At 42.8% G+C, this 22,737-nt stretch overlaps 1 protein-coding gene across 1 annotated transcript in view; it reads right to left on the reverse strand.

Annotated features, from left to right (window-relative positions):
• pknox2 (pbx/knotted 1 homeobox 2) overlaps positions 1–22,737 on the reverse strand; it is a 425,919-nt gene that overhangs the window by 316,783 nt on the left and 86,399 nt on the right. The window contains exon 2 of the mRNA XM_078198931.1: positions 11,812–11,874. The gene's annotated coding sequence lies outside the window, so the exon portion shown is untranslated. The remainder of the gene's footprint in view (positions 1–11,811; positions 11,875–22,737) is intronic.

A 22,737-nucleotide genomic window follows, 5' to 3' on the forward strand; every position in this document is an offset into this window, starting at 1 on the left:
TAGGACCCAAAAGGTCCTAGCAGGTAAATGGTTATAAAATCTTCAGGTATATAGCTCCAAACTTGCACAGCGAGTCTCAAGTTAAAACACTCTGCAGCTCCACTTGTTCCTCTCCCTGCAGGCACCTTAGATCTCCATCTGAGCAGCAAACACTCTCAGTTACCCTCCACCTATTGCTCTCTTGCATCTATGCTTCACAGTTACAGCCCCCCGCCCCCACCATCCCTGACAAACGGTCACCTTTATTCTTCTGCATTAAAGCCATTCCAACCGCACACACCTTCTGTAAACTCCTCTAGATCAGCCACGATTGTATTGAATGCCAGGGCAGGCTTGAATGGCCTGGTGGCGTCCTCCTGCTTCTATTTCTTGTGTTCTTGTGTCCACCCCCACATACTGACATCTGCACTCCACTAAATCTGTCCTCTTGGGCATTTGTAAATTTAATTGCTCCATCATTGGTGGCCATGCCTTCAGTGACCAAGGCCCCAAGTCCTGAAATGCCCTCCCTACATCTTTCTACTTCCCTACCTCATATTCCCCTCATAAGACATGCCTTAAAAACTGCTCGGCCAAGCTTTTGGTCAGTTGATCTAATATCCCCTATGTGACTGGAGTGTCGTGCTTTGTTTTATAGTGCTTCTGTGAAGTGCCTTAAATGTGTCATCTAAATAAGTTGTTGTTATAAACCTCCTTCTACTCTGTTCAAATTTCAGAGCATCTTCCATTGCACCAACAATTGCATTTCTCACAGCAGCCATCTTTGTGGTCATGGCAACCATGAAGTGCAATTTGTATTGAACCAGAGACAGCTTTGTGCTGTAGTCACAGCCACTGGGAACAAAATCCAGACTGCATCAAGTGTCTTTCACAGCACGGATTAAAGCTCATGTCCCAGAAACAATATTGCTGCAATGTCAATGCAACACATTACCCTATGTACTTCTAAAAAAATTCTGGTATCTCAATTAGATGCAAGAAATAGGGAAGTGGTGTAAGATAACTTGCGGTACGCCAGAGTGCTGAAACCACTGGTAGCCCACAGCACTGAGATCTCCCAGTGGCCTGGCTCAATTAGAAACACAATGGAGGGAAATAAGGATGAGTTACCCCAGGCCCCCAAAAGATCCAGTGATAGCATGGCATTGTCAGAGGTCTCAAGAGTGGATTGCTAGTATACTCCCTCAATCAAGGAAGTGGAAAAGGATCCCATTATCTCCAGTTGAAGATAGGGACAAATAAGCCCATTCCTCAAAACACCATGGGCTGTTTAGAATTATAAGACCATAGGATATCGGAGCGGAGCAGAATTAGGCCATTCGGCCCATTGAGTCTGCTCCACCATTCAATCATGGCTGATAAGTTTCTCAACCCCATTCTCCCACATTTTCCTCGTAACCTTTGATCCCCTTACCAATCAAGAACCTATCTATCTCGGTCTTAAACACATTCAGTGACCTGGTCATTGCCATAGTCTTCTGTGGCAATGAATTCCACAGATTCACCACCCTCAGACTGAAGAGATTCCTCCTCATCTCCGTTCTAAAGGGTTGTCCCTTTACGCTGAAGCTATACCCTCAGGTCCTAGCCTCTCCTACTAATGGAAACATCTTTCCCCCATCCACTATGTTTCGATGAGATCTCCCCTGAAATGAGTTGTTTCATTTCCTTTCTAATACCAGCACAAATCTCTGTATTGCCTGAAAAGCTGTAGATCATTTCTCCAACACCGTCATCCAGGATAGAATACAGACAGTAAATGCCCTCACAATAATCTGACAACAGCTCATCAGTCTAAGATACAGGGCGGAATTCTCTGATCTCGTCTCAGCCCACACTCCATTCACTGCAGCGTGCCGCCAGGTGAATCCCAGCCGTGGACAAGGTCGGAGAGGTTTTGGTGTCAAACTTTTTCTCTCTTTTGCCAGACTTGGAGCACTTCCAGTATTTTCTGTTTTTATTTCAGGTTGCCAGCATCCACTACATTTTGCTTTTGTTCCCTTTACACTGATCCCTGTGGGGTCCCACGCATATCCAGTCTCGGAGCAGATTCACAGACATCAACAACTTTCCAAAAAATTGGGCAAGCAGCCAGATTTTACCCATTGTAGCTGCTTCCCACTAATTCCACAAGATTCCTCATCTATCTCTCAATCCAGACATATTCTTCAGAAAAGTATCAGGTAACCTGAGGGATATCATTAATGCAGCGACCACCATAACCAAGTAGGATTAAGAAACAAAATAAATGTTGCCTGGGCAACCAGTCAGAGAAAGGCATAGGAACATTTAGAGCAATACAGGATGGAGATGATATGTCTATCGTTGGAACAATCACTCCAGCTTACTTTTCCTTATGATAAGCTTGTCCAGCTTACATTATTGATCTTACAATACAATTATGGAAAATCAAGATAGGACACTGCACTGATTTAGGTATTGGCCTTTAAGGGATTGGTGTAGATTAGTTAACTACCCTGAGAGATAGTAACAGTTAGCCCGCTTCAAGGCTTTTGTCAATGGCCCTATATGCCCTTTATACCAGTGCAACAAACATCGCAGAGTGTCAGATCCTCCCAGCTATGAGAGCAGCAGATACACTGACACGTCCTGCATAGCACCAGCAGCCCAACTCTAGGTTACACATTTAAACCCAGATTCCTCAATGAGTAAACTCATTAAATAGTTGAAGCCCTGGGTCCGAAATCCAAACTACAGTTCAACTTCGGCCTGGACAGCATTAGAGGCACGACAATTGGACTGGGAAGGAGAGAAAAGGATAATAAAATCAGCCACGGTGCCCACTCCAATGATCCTGTTGGTACGTATGTTGTAGGTAGGAACTGGTTTGGACTGGACGATGTTGGTGCTTATTGTTCAGCTGCCTGCAGATTTGACTATGATAACTTAGACTGGATACCTGAGATCAACTAGTCCAGATTCACCAGAAGGAGAGATGGGAATTTTAACTCATTCTCTCCAAACGCTCCTCAACATCAATCACTCTCGCTGCCATTATTGTAGGAACAGAAATTTCCCACTTTCAATGAAATCTGACTCAAAAAAGAAAAGTCATCTAACATTAAGCCACTTTCAGTATCGCAGACCAACTGACAATGCTACCTCATGACTGACGCTCGGAGCGTCTCATGCTTCCTTTTCTGAACCTGAAAAGGAACAAAGAACAAAGAACAAAGAACAATACAGCACAGGAACAGGCCCTTCGGCCCTCCAAGCCCGCGCCGCTCCCCGGTCCAGGATTGAATCCTGAATCCAGGATCCCCGCCCAATTTTCCAGCCTATCTACATACCAATATCCTATCCACCGAGCTGTCCCTCACAGCTACGATGCTTTGTTAGGAAGCTAAAATTATAGCTGTACAACCTCCCCTTGATTCACGAATTGCAGGGGGTCAACAAGCAGAATAGAAAAGAAAACTAAAATCAAATAGAAACAAGAGTCAGAACTATTTAACTCTTACACTGGCATCCCTACAATTAGCTAAATTTCAGCTAAATTCCGCTGAGATGTCACTGACTTTTATTTGGACTTCAACTGCAACCTTGTTTTTCTGTGCATCTGCTCTGATCAGCAGCGTATTCGGATAGACTAAAAGTCACTCCAACAGTAAGACACCCTCCAGGAAGCACATCAACATTTTCACAAGAACTGTTAAAGGATTTGCCTCCAGAATTTATCTTCTTAAAAATGGCAAAGTAGACTTCATTCACACTTCTCTCTTGCACCCCTCCATCCCGTCAAATTGTGAACAAAATGTTTGAGCATTGCCTAGCAACTGCCTTAAGGAAATAACTGGAGGGAGTTGCTTCCAGAGTGCTGGGTCATCAGTGCAGTTCAGTTCATTCAATTCACCTTCAAGTAGTGAGGAGAACTCCATTGTTCAGGTGCCATCTTTCAGATGACACATCAAATCAATGCCCCAACTGACCTCTCACATGGATGTAAAAGACCTTGTGGCACTATTCAAAGTGATTTCTTCCCCATGGCCTGGCCAGTATCTTGAGTTACTGCACATCCAGGTCTCGTATCCAAACCACATCAAGGTACGCTGCTTCTTGCTGAGTGTAGAGGATGTGTACCATAGTTCATCTCAGTCCAAACAGTGTTACAGTGGCTGAACTATAACTACAAAACTTATTCATCAAAGCACAAAGGAACAGGCGAAACACTGAACAGTACAATACGCATGAGGAAACGGAAAGCAGTCCACACAATTCCTAGCAATGGAACTGCTCCTTGCAAAAAATTGAATGAACCACCTCATTTCTTGACATATCATACATAATGTTGAAGTGCATCTTTCATTGCAAGTTATTAGACACGCAACATGAGAATCACAAAAAAACAAATACTCTGAACTGAAGACCAGTATCCAAGACAAGGAGATTTATCTCCCGAAATACCTTTGATAGAAGCTATTTGTGAAATCACAAAGCAAATAAAGATGTCAACAGTCGATTAAGCACTTTACAACTTTCCTGAACCAAACAGTGTTCCACAATTTCAGGTCATAAAATCTGGCCCCAAATGACTTTCTTTTGGACAGCAGCTGGTAACAATTCTGGCTTTCCCATTTACCTCTCAAGACCATCTTTTGTTTATTCACTTCTCTTACCACTCCATTTTGCCTTGCACCATCAACCTCGTCATTTATTCACTCTTGCCTTCTACCCTCACACTGACCTTCCCTTTTATTCTTCCCACCCCCACTGCTACTCCCTCCTTTTCCCATCTTTGCCCGTTTAAAAGCTACTACATCAATACCTTTTTCCGATTCCAACAGATGATCATCGACTTGAAAAATTAACGGTTTCTGTCGAACAGATGCTGTTTGACCTGAGTATTTTCAACAATTTTCTTTTTATTTCAGATTTTCAGTATTCTCAGTATTTGGCTATTGTCAGATGCTAACAGTTCAAATACCCTGTAGACAATGACCTCCAACATTTGCTTTCCTTCCACATTTCTATCAGTCTGTTGTCACACTTGATCATAACCAGAAAACAAAAAGCTTTCTGACCAATACTATATTTATGAACATTTTAAACACCATTGCCATCAGTCATTGAGAATATTCAAGACTGAGTTTCCGGTACAAAGTTTAACCATAGATTGCACACCATAGATGAACACACTTTACCGTAAACAGCGGGAAGTTGAGAATTTGGTCAGTTTGGAAATTCAGAACATCTCTTCACAATTGGAAAGAACTTGGGAGAAAGAGGGGAAGGACCCAATTGTCTCTGGTCCTTGTAGGAACCAAAGACAGTTTAACTAGCAATTATATTTTGTCAAAAGCTTTGAGAATCTCGGTTACAAATTAGAAAAGTGCAACCTCACAGGGAATAATCTCTCAATTAGTACCCGAGACACGTTCAAATTGACATGGGGAGAAACAGATTAGGGCCTGAATTTTTAGGATGTCTGGGGCTCGGTTTCTGTTGGAGGAACACATCCCTTGGTGATTCTAAATGACCCACTGCCACTTTACACTCAAAAGGAGAATTGACTGGCAGGGGGCAGGAATTCTGCCCATCACTCAGAGGTCCTCCCTTGGAGAGCTGCTGGTCAATCTGATTGGCTTTCAGCTCTCAGTCCCTGCAGCAACAGGGCTGCACTGGCCAAATGCAGAACTGCACTGGGAGGCCTAGGAACCAGAGGAAAAGTATGCGTGCGATCAGGGACCCAGGGAGGGGGGGACAATCTGGAGGTCACCGGGCCGGGGGGGTTTGGGGTCGCAAGTCAGAAGGGCTCTTAAATGGCCACTTAAGAGCGTCAATTGGGGGCAAAGGCAAGTTTCCCATCCGAATCCTTACCCACCCCTGCATAAAATCACTACGAGGTCAGGATGAGCAGGAACCCACGGGGAATTCTCTCCCTGCAGTTTTATGCTCCCGCCCTGCTTATAACCCCTCCTGTGGGAGGGAGCATAAACTTAGGAGTTTAAATGTGGGGCTGAAAGAATGGTGTGGGTTTCAGTTTATGAAGCTCTGGCATCAACATAAAAGAGGGAGCTGTTCGCTTAAAGGAGGCTTCACTTAAACCAGCCTGGAAGCGGTGCCCTGCAAATTGAGTGACTAGGGCAGTAGATAGGACTATAAAGAGGGTGACAAAGTGTTCTGAGAAAGGTAAATTTGTAAGTCTGAAGAGAAAAGTCAAGGCTGTATGACAAAACAAATTGTGACAGGAATAGACAGAAAGTTTAATAAAGGTAATAGGGCTTTTGCAACAAGAGACACATCAGACAAAAACAGTAAAAGCTAAAATTAAAAGGCACTATATCTGAATGCACAAAGCACTGGTAACAACATCGATGAATGAATGGCATAAATAGAGATAAATGGTTTGAACAAGTAGCATCACTGAGACATGGTTGCAGCATGACCAGGGTTGGGAATTAAATATAATTAAATATACTTGACTTTTAGAAAAGGGCAGCAAGTTGTAAAAGGTGAGGGGGAATAGCCCTGATAATAAAAGGATGATGTAAAGTAGAAAGAATCTTGAATTTTTATTTTATTTATTATTGTCATAAGTAGGCCGACATTAACACCACAATGAAGTTATTGTGAAAATCCCCTAGTTGCCACATTCTGGCGCCAGTTCGGGTACACCGAGGGAGAATTTAGCATGGCCAATGCACCCTAACCAGCACGTCTTTCGGACTGTGGGAGGAAACCCACGCAGACACGAGGAGAACGTGCAAACTCCCCACAGACAGTGACCCAAGCTGGGAATTGAACTCAGGTCCCTGGCGCTGTGAGGCAGCAGTGCTAACCATTGTGCCACCGTGCCACCCTTTAGCTTAATCTTAGCTCAAAAAAGAAAATCAGGATATACAATAGGAGTTATAAAATAACAAATGATCCAGGATCGTTAGCTTCTCTGGCACTTCAGTACAAATATTTCATCAAGTGGTCTCATGAGTCTGAGTCAACAGTAGAATCTGGATCGAAATTAATCCAAGGAGGTCATGATCCTTTAAAGGCACAATGGCCCCAATATGGACGAGGTGGTGGAAAACAGCCCCAGAACCTGGAAAGGCCAGGGACACGAAGGTTCTGTGAATTAAGCGGATGGACCTCATGAACATGTTTCTTTTGTTTCCTGCCTGACAGCTGGCCAGATTGACAGCCTGGCAGAGGAATCAGCAGCAAGAGGTTTTGAAGTAGAGGCAGAAAGTTGATCACAACCAGATGTTGGAAGAGAGGCCAATGGGCCTCATGAGGAAGGAGTTGCTGGGAAGTGAAGGTGGGGTGTTGTGGGGAGATCCGAGTGTAAGTCACCGAATGCAGCAAGCTGGTGGTTGTGGGTGGGGAAGTTAGGGAGAAGGTTAAGCCTCCTCGGCCAAGCGCAGCATAAGGTTTTCCTGAGCAGTTGGTGGAAGCCCTGCTGCTGCTTCTAAGCCCACGAGCAGTGCCTCCGTTATGGAGCCCTAGCTCCTTGCTCCCTTTAACTGTCAGGTTTCTCAAATTCTGGCAAACCTTAGCAAAGTCTGTAAAAAATAAATTGGATCCCAATTGAACTGTGGCAGTCCAGCTTAAATATTTTAATGGATTTTCTTGCCTCTCCACAGTGGGATACTCAAAACTCCACATAATCCACTGTCATTAAAAAAAGCAAAGACTGTGATCATGCTCCTTGTTAATTTCCCGATCATCCGCAAACCTTTTCCACCCTGTTGTACGGATGAGTGGGTGGGGGTAATACTATGGAGGCCAATTGGTTTCTGCAGTAGTTCCGACAGCCATTCCCATTGATGTAGAGCCAAACAATGTCCAAGAACTGGTACTGCAATAGATAAACAAGCATCTTATATGCCACCCACTTTTAGTCCATATCTCAAATCATGATACTGACTTCACCCACCTCAAAAGGATGAAAGGCCAAGTGCAACTCATTGGGAATCTTTCATGGGACATCCTGATCCCCAGTTTGTTCAATTGACTGTTTTACAACAACATAAAACAAGGAAAGTTGGAAACAATACAAACTGATTGGCATTTTCGTTCAGACAGGATCAGGAACAACTGGTATGGGAAATAAATGTGTCACAATTTTATCACGTGCTCATCTGAAGATTGGTCTTCCACATTGTACCTGACCCAAGAGGGCTCAATGATGACACTGGATATCAAGTGTTCCATTACTTCGCACCATCGTTCCTCAACTTGAAGAACTCAAAATGTTGAATTAGATGACAAGGTTAGTCACATTGATTTACATTTATTAGACTCTTTTTGAACAGGATTCCAGTAATGCTCACAAGGTCTTGGTCATATCCCAAGTGCTACACAGCCAATGAAGTGTATTTTGGAGTGTAGTCACTGTTGCAATGCAAGGAAGTGCATCACAACAACTTCCCTCAAACAGCAATGTTTCGATAATCAAACAATCTTTTTTTGGTGATGTTGATTAAGGGTTGAATATTGACCAACACAACAGGATGCACTGACTCCCATGTTCTTCAAATAGTGTTGTGGGATCTTGGTTTAATTTCTCACCTGAAAGACACCTCTGACATCGTAGCACTCCCTTTGTACTCAAGGAATTGTTGGTCTAAATTCTGTGCTCATTGAGCATCCCCCACCCCAATAAACTGTCTGCCTCAGAGGCAAGAGTTCTAGCTGTCTCAGGGGCAAGGGTAAATCAATGTGATTAACCTTGTCAGCTAATTCAACATTTCGAGTTCTTCAAGTTGAGGAACGATGGTGCTGAGTAATGGAACACTTAATATCCAGAGTCATCATTGAACCCTCTTGGGTCAGGTACAGTGTGGAAGACCAGAGGCAATTTTTTATTTTAGGCATTTTATCTTCAAATTTAAGAGCACTGTCAACAGCAGCAGAGTACACAACCCGAACTAGACTTGTTAAATCAACTGCTCTTCTTGCTAATGTTAAATTTTCATTTCTAAAAATCAGTACAGCCAATAAAAAGCAGCCTGCCAGTATGTTTCTTACACCTGCTTAAGTAGGAATCATTGTTGTCAAGTATCCATATTTACAGGAACAGCAAAGTTAACAATATGTATTTTTAAAAAGTAAGAATTTAAATCATCATGCCAACTTATCTTCGGGACCAAAAAAGGCTATTTGACACATGTAAACCCACCTTCTGTATTCCAATACAGATGCATTTTGAAAGGTCCCTAATATTACTGTGCTTGGTTTACTCCCAACATTTATTAATCCTTCAGTTAAAGACATCCTTCATGATAGCAGTACAGAACTATTGCTCATCGATTTGGGTCCCCTGTTCACGTTTTAATGGTTTAATTTGAAACAACATTCCTCCACTTCCCACTTCTACCTGAAAGCTTGTCTGGGGTCAGGATCGCGGCGTGCTGGAAATGTTGGCAATAAACCAACATCCTACTATCTGGCACTACCTAACCTCAGCACTCCCACTACCAGTAACTCCCACACTTGAATCAGTTCTAGTGTACCTTCGATATGTTGTTGACAGCAGAGAGATTTCTTTTTGTTGGAGTGTGCTGTAGCCAGTTCAGATGCTCACTGGGTGAGGCCCTGAATCAACAGGCAGTCACTCCAGCCTTCCCTGGGAGTATCTGACTCAGAAAGTTCAGTGTTGCGGGGTGACCTAATAGAAGTCTACAAGATTGAGTGGCATGGACAGAGTGGAAGGTCAGGTGCTTTTTCCTAGGGTAGAAAAGTCAACTACTAGGGGATGTAGGTTTAAGGTGCATGGGGAAAAGTTTAGAGGAGGTGTGCGAAGCAAGGTTTTTACATAGAGGGTGGTGAATGTCTGGAGCCCGCTGCCTGGGGAGGTGGTGGGAGCAGGTACGATAGCGGCATTTAAGGGGCAACTAGACGAATACATGAATAGGATGGGGATGGAAGGATACGGACTCCGTAAGTGCAAACGGTTTTCGTTTAGGTAGGCATCATGATCGGCGTAGGCTTGGGGGGCCGGAGGACCTGTTCCTGTGCTGTACTTTTCTTTGTTCTTTGTTTAACTTCTAAAACCTGTGGCCTTGTTTGTGTATCGAGGCGAAGAAGACTGCATCTCATTCTGTGCTCTGCTGTTTTTTGATACTTTCTGTCTGGAATGAATGGTGTAAAGATCTATGCACGAAGTGTGCTGTAGTGCAACAAATAATGATTTATTTCATATTTGCAGCTTAAGATAATTTGAAGATCCTCGAAGTGTGATATTTCCACTGGCTAGATTCTTGTGGTTGTTAAGTAATGAGGTGTTAAACTGATATAAAGATGTGAAAATGCAAGTAATTAGCAGATGAGCATGTGCCTGGGTGAGAGTGGGAGCCATTAATCTGCTGCTGAAGTGTTCCTGTGAGTATGGCTCACCAACCTAAGGACTTGAGCACTGCAGGTGATTGGAGCCCTCACTTCACTGGTGGAACTTTAATATATTGGGATGATCCTTTTGCAAGCAGAGATCCTTGCTCTATTTTGTCCTGGCAGACAGGAGATTCATAACCATAATTGTTATGACAGCCTCCACCTATTCCTGGCAGCATGTCAACCTTGGGAGTCCACACAGTCATTGGGCTAGTCCAGCAACTAGAAATGAACCAGCTGTGTGCTTACCTTGCCTTTGCTATCAATTCTGCCCTGATGAGATTAAATAGCAGGAGACCACCGCATTTCCTGTGTATTGTAGCATAGCAAGTGTGGGAGTATTGAACAACAGGAAGGTATTGAACAACAGGAACATTTGAATACGCAACAGACAATGACAACTTGTACACGTAGAGATGGTTGAGAAGCAGAATTTGCCTCACGCCTTCAATTATGTTTGGCTCATGACTAGGGTTTGCCAACCCTCCAGAATTTTCCTGGACTCTCACAGAATTAAAGATGAATCGCCTGAGTATTGCATCCAATTCAGAGCACTCCACTTTAAGAAGGACGCAAAGACATGAGCAGAGAAGGCTCGAGAATGATTCCAGAGATGAGCAACTTCAGTTACGTAGACATTTTATAGATGCTGGGGTGGCTCGCCTCAAAGAGAAGGTCAAGAGCAGCTTTTGATAGAGGCGTTCAAAACCAGGAGTGGCCTAGACAGAGTGGATAGAAAGACACTGTTCCCATTTGGTGAAAGGGTTGAGAACCAGAGGATATCAACACAAGGTGAATGGCAAAAGAACCAATGGCATCATGAGGAAATACTATTTTTTCAAAGGTAATAGGTGATGAAGATCTGGAGACAATACCTAAGAGTGTGGTAAAGGCAGATTCAATCATAGTTTCCCAAGAGAAAGTAGATAAGGAGCTAAAGGGGAAATCTTCAGTGCTGCAGGGAAGGGGGGGGGGGTATTTGCCCTTGAAGAGACCTAGCATCGATATGACTGGCTTAATGGCCTCCTTCTGTGTTATAACCATTCTATGATTGTATTCTACGTTGCGAGAAACCCGCGAGAATTCTCAAGAGGCATTAAAATAATGTACATTTTTTTCATTTTCTATTAACCATTTTATTTATTAGTTATAAAAATGTTGGAAACAGGAAAAACAAGAGGCTTTTAGGTAATTTCAGACCGCCTGTCAGTTGGTCAGTTAATAAAGGATCTGTCCACTTTCCAATCAGAAGGTGAGGATGGACATATTGGACATACCAATAACAGGGGTGAGAGCTTGGACATCACATGATAAAGCATCCAGGAATAAGTCCAGCAAGAGTTGGCAACCCTACTCACGGCATGCAGGAGCAATACTTTTGTTGCAATTATACAATTGACCATCATGTTTCAAAGGCCTCAGATGCGACAGTAAAGACTAAAGAAACACATGAAAATTGCTTACGATGCAGATTCCCCCAGGAGGTGCAAGGTCCTGAGCAAAGCTTCAAATTCTCCTCTGGCGCATCTGTGAAAATACAAGATGATACTGTGGTCAACTTAACCAGGCATTCAGTAGCGTCCCCAACGTGGTTAACACTGAAACCATAATAACTTCATTGTTGCTTGAAAATGACAAAGTCTGACAAAGCTTTTTGTCTTCTACTCATCAGGACAGTTTGGCAAGAATACCAATTGTAAAGGGAACAACAATGTATACCCCATAAGGAAACAATGATTGGTTGACAAGTAAAATCTGATTGGTAGAGGCTTTGCCATGGAGAATGCACCAGATAACTGCCACACTGTTCCTGGGTGCATTCTCCATGGCAAAACCTCTACCAATCAGAATCTATTTGCCAACCAATCAACGTTCTCTTCTCATGCAGTTCCCTTTACACTTGCCATTTTTGCCAATCTGTCCTGATGAGTGCAAGATGAAAAGCTTCAGCACTGCATCTCTTTTTCAGCAATACTCAAATTCTCTACTACCAAACGACTATTTATAAAACCTTTTATTTACAGGGCATCTTTAATTTAGGCTCTCTACAAGGAAATGCGTGCCAAGGCAGAAGGACATCAGTAGAAGGGGTGAATATAAGCTTAAAGAGGTGAGTTTTTAAAAGAAGACTTATACAGAGTGTTTCAGGATGGAATTCAAAGCAAAGCATCAAGATAACTCATAGGTTATACAGTCAGGAATCTTGAAATGTGAGAAAAAATATTCCGGAATGGACCAATGGAATTGTAAGATAGGGTGGAATGAGGTCATTGAACAACTTGGAGACAACACCTAACTAAAAACAATAATTCAGGACTTGTTTTATTTATTGAAGAGATGTAACCACAATTCGATTACGTTTACCTTAGCAATGAAAAGGGATAGGTATATACCAAAGGGCAAGTGTTATAGCTGGGGGAAAGGAAATTATGATGCGATTAGGCGAGATTTAGCTGGCATAGGTTGGGGAAGGAAACTGCAGGGGATGGGCACAATTGTAATGTGGAGCGTGTTCAAGGAACAGCTACTACGCGTCCTCGATAAACATGTACCTGTCAGGCAGGGAGGAAGCAGTCATGTGAGGGAACCGTGGTTTACTAAAGAGGTTGAATCTCTTGTGAAGAGGAAGGAGGAGACTTCTGTCAAGATGAGATGTGAAGGCTCAGTTAAGGCGCTTGAGAGTTACAAGTTAGCTAGGAAGGACCTAAAGAGAGAGCTAAGAAGAGCCAGGAGGGGACATGAGAAGTCTTTGGCAGGTAGGATCAAGAAAAACCCTAAAGTTTTCTATAGGTATGTCAGGAGTAAAAGAATGACTAGGGTAAGATTAGGGCCAGTCAAGGACAGTAGCGGGAAGTTGTGCGTGGAGTCTGAAGAGATAGGAGAGGCACTAAATGAATATTTTTGGTCGGTATTCGCACAGGAGAGGGACAGTGTTGTCGAGGGGAGTACTGAGATGCAGGCTGTTGGACTGGACGGGATTGAGGTTCATAAGGAGGAGGTGTTAGCAATTCTGGAAAGGGTAAAAATAGATAAGTCCCCTGGGCCGGATGGGATTTATCCTAGGGTTCTCTGGGAGGCTAGAGAGGAGATTGCAGAGCCTTTGATTTTGATCTTTGTGTCGTCATTGTCTACAGGAACAGTGCCAGAAGACTGGAGGATAGCAAATGTTGTCCCCTTGTTCAAGAAGAGGAGTAGGGACAACCCTGGTAATTATAGACTGGTGAGCCTTACTTCTGTTGTGGGCAAATTATTGGAAAGGATTATAAGAGATAGGATTTATAATCACCTAGAAAGGAATAATTTGATTAGGGATAGTCAGCACGGTTTTGTGAAGGGTAGGTCGTGCCTCACAAACCTTATTGAGTTCTTTGAGAAGGTGACCAAAGAGGTGGATGAGGGTAAAGCGGTTGATGTGGTGTATATGTATTTCAGCAAAGCGTTTGATTAGGTTCCCCATGATAAGCTATTGCAGAAAATACGGACACATGGGATTGAGGGTGATTTAGTGGTTTGGATATGGAATTGGCTAGCTGTAAGAAAACAAAGGGTGGTGGTTGATGGGAAATATTCATCCTGGAGTTCAGTTACTAGTGGTGTACCACAGGGATCTGTTTTGGGGCCGCTGCTGTTTGTCATTTTTATTAATGACCTGGATGAGGGCGTAGAAGGATGGGTTAGTAAATTTGTGGATGACACTAAAGTTGGTGGAGTTGTAGACAGTGCAGAGGGAAGTGGCAGGTTACAGAGGGACATAGATAAGCTGCAGAGCTGGGCTGAGAGTGGCAAATGGGGTTTAATGTGGAAAAGTGTGGGGTGATTCACTTTGGAAGGAGTAACAGGAATAGAGTACTGGGCTAATGGAAAGATACTTGGTAGTGTGGATGAACAGAGGGATCTGGGTGTCCATGTGCATAGATCCCTAAAAGTTGGCACCCAGGTTGATAGGGTTGTTAAGAAGGCGTACGGTGTGTTAGCTTTTATTGGTAGAGGGATTGAGTTTTGGAGCCATGAGGTCATGCTGCAACTGTACTAAACTCTGATGCGGCCGCATTTGGAGTATTGCGTACAGTTCTGGTTGCCGCATTATAGGAAAGATGTGGAAGTGTTGGAAAGGGTGCAGAGAAGATTTACCAGGATGTTGCCTGGTATGGTGGGAAGATCGTATGAGGAAAGGCTGAGGGACTTGAGGTTGTTTTCATGAGAGAGTAGAAGGTTAAGAGGTGACTTAATAGAGGCATACAAGATGATCAAAGGATTAGATAGGGTAGATAGTGAGAGCCTTTTTCCTCGGATGATGATGGCTAACACGAGGGGACATAGCTTTAAATTGAGGGGTGAGAGATATAGGACAGATGTTAGAGGTAGGTTCTTCACTCAGAGTAGTACGGGCGTGGAATGCCCTGCCTGCAGCAGTGGTGGACTCGTCAACATTAAGAGCATTCAAATGGTTATTGGATAAATATATGGATGATATTGGAATAGTGTAGATTAGAGGGGCTTTAGATTGGTTTCACTGGTCGGTGCAACATCGAGGGCCAAAGGGCCTGTACTGCGCTGTAATGTTCTATGTTCTATCCCTGGCTGGGACCAGCATTTATTGCCCATCTTGAATTGCCCTTGAACAGAATGGCTTGCTGGGCCATTTCAAAAGGCATTTAAGAGTCAGCCATATTCATAGTCACATGGGCAAATGCTTAAGGAAAGCCATCATGGATTTAAGGGGATAAATGCAAAATATTATGTATGCTGGAGAGCTGAACTAAAAACCAAAAGTGCTGGAAAACTCAGGTCTGGCAGCATCTGTGGCGAGATTAACAGTGTTAGTGTTTCAAGTCTAGTTCGACTCCTCTTTGCAACCTCAACAGTACTGAAGTCATCATACTGGACTAAAAGCGTCAACTCTTTCTCTTTCCACAGATGTTGCCAGGCCTGCTGAGTTTTTCCAGAACTTTGTTTTCGGATTTAAGGGTAGATTGTGTTCAACTAACTTGCTGGAATTTTATGGTGAGGTAACAAAAGGGTTGATGAGGGCAGTTCTGTTGATATGATGTATGTGGACATCCTAAAGGCATTTGATACAGTGGTGCCTCCTCCAAGTCACTCACTATCCTGACTTGGAAATATATCACCGTTCATTCACTGGCGCTGGGTCAAAATCCTGGAACTCCCTCCCTAACAGGTGTACCTACACCTCAGGGACAGCAGCAGTTTAAGAATACAGCTCACCACCACCTTCTAAAGGCAACTAGGCTGGCCTCGCTAGCAAAGCACACTTCCCATGAATGAATAAAAAAACGTCATTACTTCTCTATTTGTCTGACCTAAGTGGCAACTCAAGCCTTTTCCACCAATTACTTCGAACATGACTGATCTTTTATTACATCAGTTCCACTTTCCTGCCCTATTTCCATTCCTTCATACCCAAACATGTATTTGATCTCAATGATCAAACATCTACAGATCTCTGAGAAAAAGTGCTCACCATTCGCAACAATCTGACTGAAGTAACTTCTCGTCTCGGTCTGAAATGACCAACTCCTTATTCTGAAATGACTCCTAGACCCTTACTCAGGGGAAATGGCCTTTCAGCATCTACCCCGTTAAACCTTCTAAAAAAAAATGTATATATTTTATTATCTTTCATCCTTCTAAATGCAAGAAAATATATTTCTGTTCCACTCTATTTCTCCCACAGAATAGCTTCTTGACAACCTGGTGAACTTTTGTTGTATCAACATCAAGTATAAGCTTCCTTAGGTAAGCTCCCACAGTACTCAAGGTGTGGCCTCATCAACACCCAACAGCAAGACTGCATTACTCTAATACTCCAAACATGCCGTACCTACACGTTAACTTTGTGATTTGTGTACAAGAACACCCAAATCTCTCCAAATACCAACACTGACTTGTCACTTTTTAAAACATATTCTGCTTCTCTATTCTTCTTATCAATGCAGACAATTTTATATTTCCCCACATCATATTCCATCTGCCATAACTTAGCTGGTTTATACTCATTTCCAATCTCCTTGGATTCTCCTCAGAGATTTGTATAGCTAACTTCATATGTATTGCACTCAATCCCCTCATCAAAATAATAGACTGTAAAAAGCTGAGACCCAAGGCAGTCCATTAGTTAGAACCTGCCAAACCAAAAAAAACCTATTTATTCCTGCTCTTCATTTTCCCTTCATTAATCAATCCTCAATCCTAGTTAAGATGTTATCCCAAGTGCATGAGCCTTTAACTTGTAATAACTCATGTATCAATTTATCAAATGATGTCTGAAAATCCAAGTATATTGCATCTCCCAGATCTAACCTGCTCATTGCAACTTCAACAAAACTGTTGAAAATTTCACAAAACCCTACTGACTCTGCTGAAACATATTATGATTTTCAAAGTACCGTACGACCACATCCTTCATAACAGGTTCTAGCATCTTCCCTACTATTGATGCCAGAGTAACTGGCCTCTAATTCACTGTTTTTCTCACTCCCCCCCCACTTTCAGAACACGGTTATATTTTCTACATTCTAATCTATGGGAAGTGTTCTTATACCTACGGAATTCTATAAGATTGAAAACAACACATTCATTATCTACAGCCACCTCTTAAAATTCTACTACATTAGTTCAGGGAAATTGCTGACTCCTAGGCTATTAATTTCTCTAATATTTTACTAATATGAAATAAGTTCCTCACCCTCATTATAACATTGGATCCTTATGTGTGGAACCGGAGGAGATTGGTGAAGCATTGAACCAATATTTCTCTTCGGTGTTCACGCAAGGGGACATGAATATAGCTGAGGAGGACACTGGGTTGCAGGGGAGTAGAATAGACAGTATTACAGTTGATAAGGAGGATGTGCAGGATATTCTGGAGGGTCTGAAAATAGATAAATCCCCTGGTCCGGATGGGATTTATCCAAGGATTCTCTGGGAGGCAAGAGAAGTGATTGCAGAGCCTCTGGCTCTGATCTTCAGGTCGTCGTTGGCCTCTGGTATAGTACCAGAAGATTGGAGGTTAGCGAATGTTGTCCCATTGTTTAAGAAGGGGAACAGAGACTTCCCCGGGAATTATAGACCGGTGAGTCTCACTTCTGTTGTCGGCAAGATGTTGGAAAAAATTATAAGGGATAGGATTTATAGTTATTTGGAGAGTAATGAATTGATAGGTGATAGTCAGCATGGTTTTGTGGCAGGTAGGTCGTGCCTTACTAACCTTATTGAGTTTTTTGAGAAAGTGACCAAGGAGGTGGATGGGGGCAAGGCAGTGGACGTGGTATATATGGATTTTAGTAAGGCGTTTGATAAGGTTCACCATGGTAGGCTTCTGCAGAAAATGCAGATGTATGGGATTGGGGGTGATCTAGGAAATTGGATCAGGAATTGGCTAGCGGATAGGAAACAGAGGGTGGTGGTTGATAGTAAATATTCATCATGGAGTGCGGTTACAAGTGGTGTACCTCAAGGATCTGTTTTGGGGCCACTGCTGTTTGTAATATTTATTAATGATCTGGATGAGGGTATAGTTGGGTGGATTAGCAAATTTGCTGATGACACCAAAGTCGGTGGTGTGGTAGACAGTGAGGAAGGGTGTCGTAGTTTGCAGGAAGACTTAGACAGGTTGCAAAGTTGGGCCGAGAGGTGGCGGATGGAGTTTAATGCGGAGAAGTGTGAGGTAATTCACTTTGGTAGGAATAACAGATGTGTTGAGTATAGGGCTAACGGGAGGACTTTGAATAGTGTGGAGGAGCAGAGGGATCTAGGTGTATGTGTGCATAGATCCCTGAAAGTTGGGAATCAGGTAGATAAGGTTGTTAAGAAGGCATATGGTGTCTTGGCGTTTATTGGTAGGGGGATTGAATTTAGGAGTCGTAGCGTTATGTTGCAACTGTACACAACTCTGGTGCGGCCGCACTTGGAGTACTGTGTGCAGTTCTGGTCCCCACATTACAGGAAGGATGTGGAGGCTTTGGAGAGGGTGCAGAGGAGGTTTACCAGGATGTTGCCTGGTATGGAGGGGAGATCCTATGAGGAGAGGCTGAGGGATTTGGGATTGTTTTCGCTGGAAAGGCGGCGGCTAAGAGGGGATCTTATTGAAACATATAAGATGATTAGAGGTTTAGATAGGGTGGATAGTGATAGCCTTTTTCCTCTGATGGAGAAATCCAGCACGAGGGGGCATGGCTTTAAATTGAGGGGGGGTAGTTATAGAACCGATGTCAGGGGTAGGTTCTTTACCCAGAGGGTGGTGAGGGATTGGAATGCCCTGCCAGCATCAGTAGTAAATGCGCCTAGTTTGGGGGCGTTTAAGAGATCCGTAGATAGGTTCATGGACGAAAAGAAATTGGTTTAGGTTGGAGGGTCACAGTTTTTTTTTAACTGGTCGGTGCAACATCGTGGGCCGAAGGGCCTGTTCTGCGCTGTAATGTTCTATGTTCTATGTTCTATGTTGCGAAATGATGCATTTTGGTAGAACTAACGTCGGGGGGAGCTATACAATAAATGGCGGAACCATAAAGGGTGTAGATACGCAGAGGGACCTGGGTGTGCAACTCCACAGATCCTTGAAGGTGACGTCACAGGTGGAGAAGGTAGTGAATAAGGCATATGGCATACTTGCCTTTGTAGGACGGGGCATAGAGTATAAAAGTTGGGGTCTGATGTTGCAGTTGTATAGAACGTTGGTTCGGTCGCATTTGGAATACTGCGCCCAGTTCTGGTCGCCACACTACCGAAAGGACGTGGAGGCTTTAGAGAGAGTGCAGAGGAGGTTTACCAGGATGTTGCCTGGTATGGAAGGGCTTAGTTATGAGGAGAGATTGGGTAAACTGGGGTTGTTCTCACTGGAGAGACGGAGGATGAGGGGTGACCTAATAGAGGTGTATAAAATTATGAAAGGCATAGATAGGGTGAACGGTGGGAAGCTTTTTCCCAGATCGGTGGTGACGTTCACGAGGGGTCATAGGTTCAAGGTGAGGGGGGGGGAAAGAGTTTAACACAGATATCAGAAGGACGTATTTTACACAGAGGGTGGTGGGGGCCTGGAATGCGCTGCCGGGCAAGGTGGTGGAGGCGGACACACTGGGAACGTTTAAGACTTATCTAGATAGCCACATGAACGGAGTGGGAATGGAGGGATACAAAAGAATGGTCTAGTTTGGACCAGGGAGCGGTGCGGGCTTGGCGGGCCGAAGGGCCGGTTCCTGAGCTGTATTGTTCTTTGTTCTATTTCCAATACAATTTTTGTACCATCCGTGAAGAGACAATTTTTTCTCGAAACTTCACTGCCATTTCCTCATTCCCCATTCTAATTTCTGTTGACTCTGCTTCTAAGGGACTACCATTTACTTTTTCTAATATCTTCCTTTCCCACAAAGTCATAGAAGCTCCTCAAATGTGTTTTTAACATTTTGTGCTAGCTTACGTTCCTCCTTCTATCAATTTCTTGTTCATCCTCTTGGCAGTTGTATGACATGGGAGATGCTGCCTTGATGGTTCAACATCAGACAATTCAGCAACACACACAACCAAATTAGGCTCACCAAAAACCAGCACATGTTTATTGACATAGGCGCTGCTGATGGGGAAAATTATGTGGCACAGTGAGAGAGCTAGATTATTAAATGACCAACCACAGCATATCTTTTGTAGGCAACAGTTCAGCATATGGTATGGTCTATTTATAAAAACAAATGAATGGAGTTTGGGAGAGAGAAGAATCATGCAAGATGCAAAACATTGAGCAGAGAGAGCACAATAATGGGGTCAAAACACAAGATGCAATACCGCACAAGATATTTACATTCTTCCAATTTCACACCAAAGAAAAACAAGATTCAAATCCATCCTCACATTTCTGGCTGCAAGCAAGCCAGAGTAAAGGATTCCATCTATTATTAAACTTAAACCAATTACTACCTTGAGGTAATTGGTATTTCCTGAGTTATGATGTTTCATTATTGATTTCTGACTCTATTTTAAAGCAATTTTGAATTCAACTTGAATCGATTTATAAAACATCCATTTGAGGGAGCTAAATTAACATATACATTTTCCTCTGAAATTCCTGTTTGAATTGATTGGTTCCATTCTCATCTATCTAACCGTGGCCAGAGTATCACTTGCAATGGTTTATTTTTCTGCTCCCAGACTATCACCTCTGGTGTCCCTGAAGGGTCAATCCCTGACCCCTTCCTATTCTTCATTTACCTGCTGCTCCCGAATGACACTATCCGACAGAAGAGTGCTAGTTTTCACATGAATGCTGGCATCAGCCAGCTGTCCACACAAATCACTTTTTCCAACTCCTCCGTTGTTTTAACGCATCAGTTTGCTTTTCCGACATCCAATCATTGACGAGTAGAAATTTCCTCCAATTAAATATTAGACCGAAGCCATTACATCCAGTATTGGCTCCTAACTTTATTCCCTAACTGGCAATTCCATCCTTCTCCCTGGTTCAGTTTCAGACTGTGGCCAATCTGTTTGGAACCTTGATGTCTTAGTTCATCCTAAAGCGAGCTTCTGGTTACATATTTGCACCATCGATAAGACTTCCTATTTTCACCTCCATAAAATTGCCTGATAGCACCTCTAAAATCAGCTTATCTGCTGCTGAAACCCCCGTTCAAAGCTTTGTTACCTCTACTCTTCCAACACATTCCTAACTGGTCTCTCACGTTACACCCTTCATAAACTTGTGGCCATCCAAAGCTACAGCCCAATTCTCCACTTGCACCGGGTTCCACCCATCCACCTTGTGCTCCTGACTGAGGTTAGGGTTAAGCAACAGCTTGGTTTCATTTTTTGAGTAATGCCTAAAAAAAAGACATGCTGTAGAGGTTTTTCATCCTGCACTCATCTGGACAGTTGCAAGAATGCCAAATTTCAAAGGGAACATTTTATACTGCATGAGGAAAAAGGCTGCTGATTGGTTGGCAAGTTGGCTCTGATCAGTTGAGACATTCCATAAAGATGCAATATCCGGACATATTTATTTTATGTAATGTTAAATGAGATTCGGCAATTTGGGCAGCATTTGCTGAACAATCCCAAGTGTGTTAAGAGTTATACTCACAACCAGTGCCAGATTATCAGTCGGGCTCACAATATAGCTCGCTTACGCTTGCTAGAAGCTACATATATTCATATTCAGAGACCTGTCGTTTGCAGCAAAATAAATATTTCCAGACCTTGCACCATTTTTGAATAAAGAAAAGCATGGAGGACAATAGCTCCTTGATGCATTCCCTGGAAATGTCTCAACAAATCAGAGCCATTAACACCCTTTCATTTATGCAGTATAAATGTTGTGCCCTTCAAATTTTGGCATTTTTGTCCTGGTGAATGCAAGAATAAAAGCTTTGACAACATGTCCCTTTTTTCCCCCGCAATACTCAAGTTCTATAATATTAAATGACTATTCACATCCTTGTTTACAAATCACTCCAGTACCTCAACTTTCTCCAGGTCTTTAATCCCCTCCAGCAATGCAACTTTCCAAAAACATCATCTTGGATATACAGCACATGCCCAACCCTCCAATGCTAACATTTATGGTCCACTCGAACGTCTGACCATCTTTCATCTAAATCTATCATTACCCTCTCTTCCCTTCATCATAAGCTTGTCTTAGCTTCCTCTTAAATGCATCTATACAATTTGCTTCCAACTCTCCCTGGGGTAGCAAGTTCCTCATTTTCACCACTCCTTGGGTAAAGAAGTTTCTTCTGAATTCTCTATTAGATTTTCTTGGTGACTATTATATATTTATTGTCTCTGGTTATACTCATCCCCAGAAGTAGGAACATTCTCTGTGCCCACCCTAGTAACCTTCATAATTTCAAAGGTCTCCAATAAGTTATTTCTGGTCATCATCCTTCTCTGCACCTTCTCCAAAACCTCTATGCCCTTGTTATAATATGGCAATCAGAACTTCACGGAGTACTCTTCAAGTGTGGTCTTATCAAGGTTCGATACATGTTTAGCATAAATTCCCTACATTTCAACTCTATCCCTCTGGAAATAAAACTGAATGCTTGTTAGGCTTTGTTTAAAATTAGGCTTGCTAGCCTTTGAAGCAACTTTGAGATTGGTGTATTTGTACTCAGATGTATTTGTTCCTCTAACCCCATCCAGTTTAGGAACTTGCAAGTAATAAATGATCTCCTTAATCTATCAAAATGTACTACCTCACATTTATCTACCAATTATTTTGTTTATTAATTGGTTTTTGTGCCTTCAATTGCCTAGGACCCAAACTCTGGAATTTTAGCACTCATCTCGCCACTTCATTTTTCTCCTTTAAGAAACTCCTTAAAGCCTACTTCTTTGACCAAGTCCTTGGTTATCTGACCTGGTATCTCCTTATTTCTATCT

This window comes from Mustelus asterias, chromosome 27, assembly GCF_964213995.1.
Source record: "Mustelus asterias chromosome 27, sMusAst1.hap1.1, whole genome shotgun sequence".
Taxonomy (NCBI): domain Eukaryota; kingdom Metazoa; phylum Chordata; class Chondrichthyes; order Carcharhiniformes; family Triakidae; genus Mustelus; species Mustelus asterias.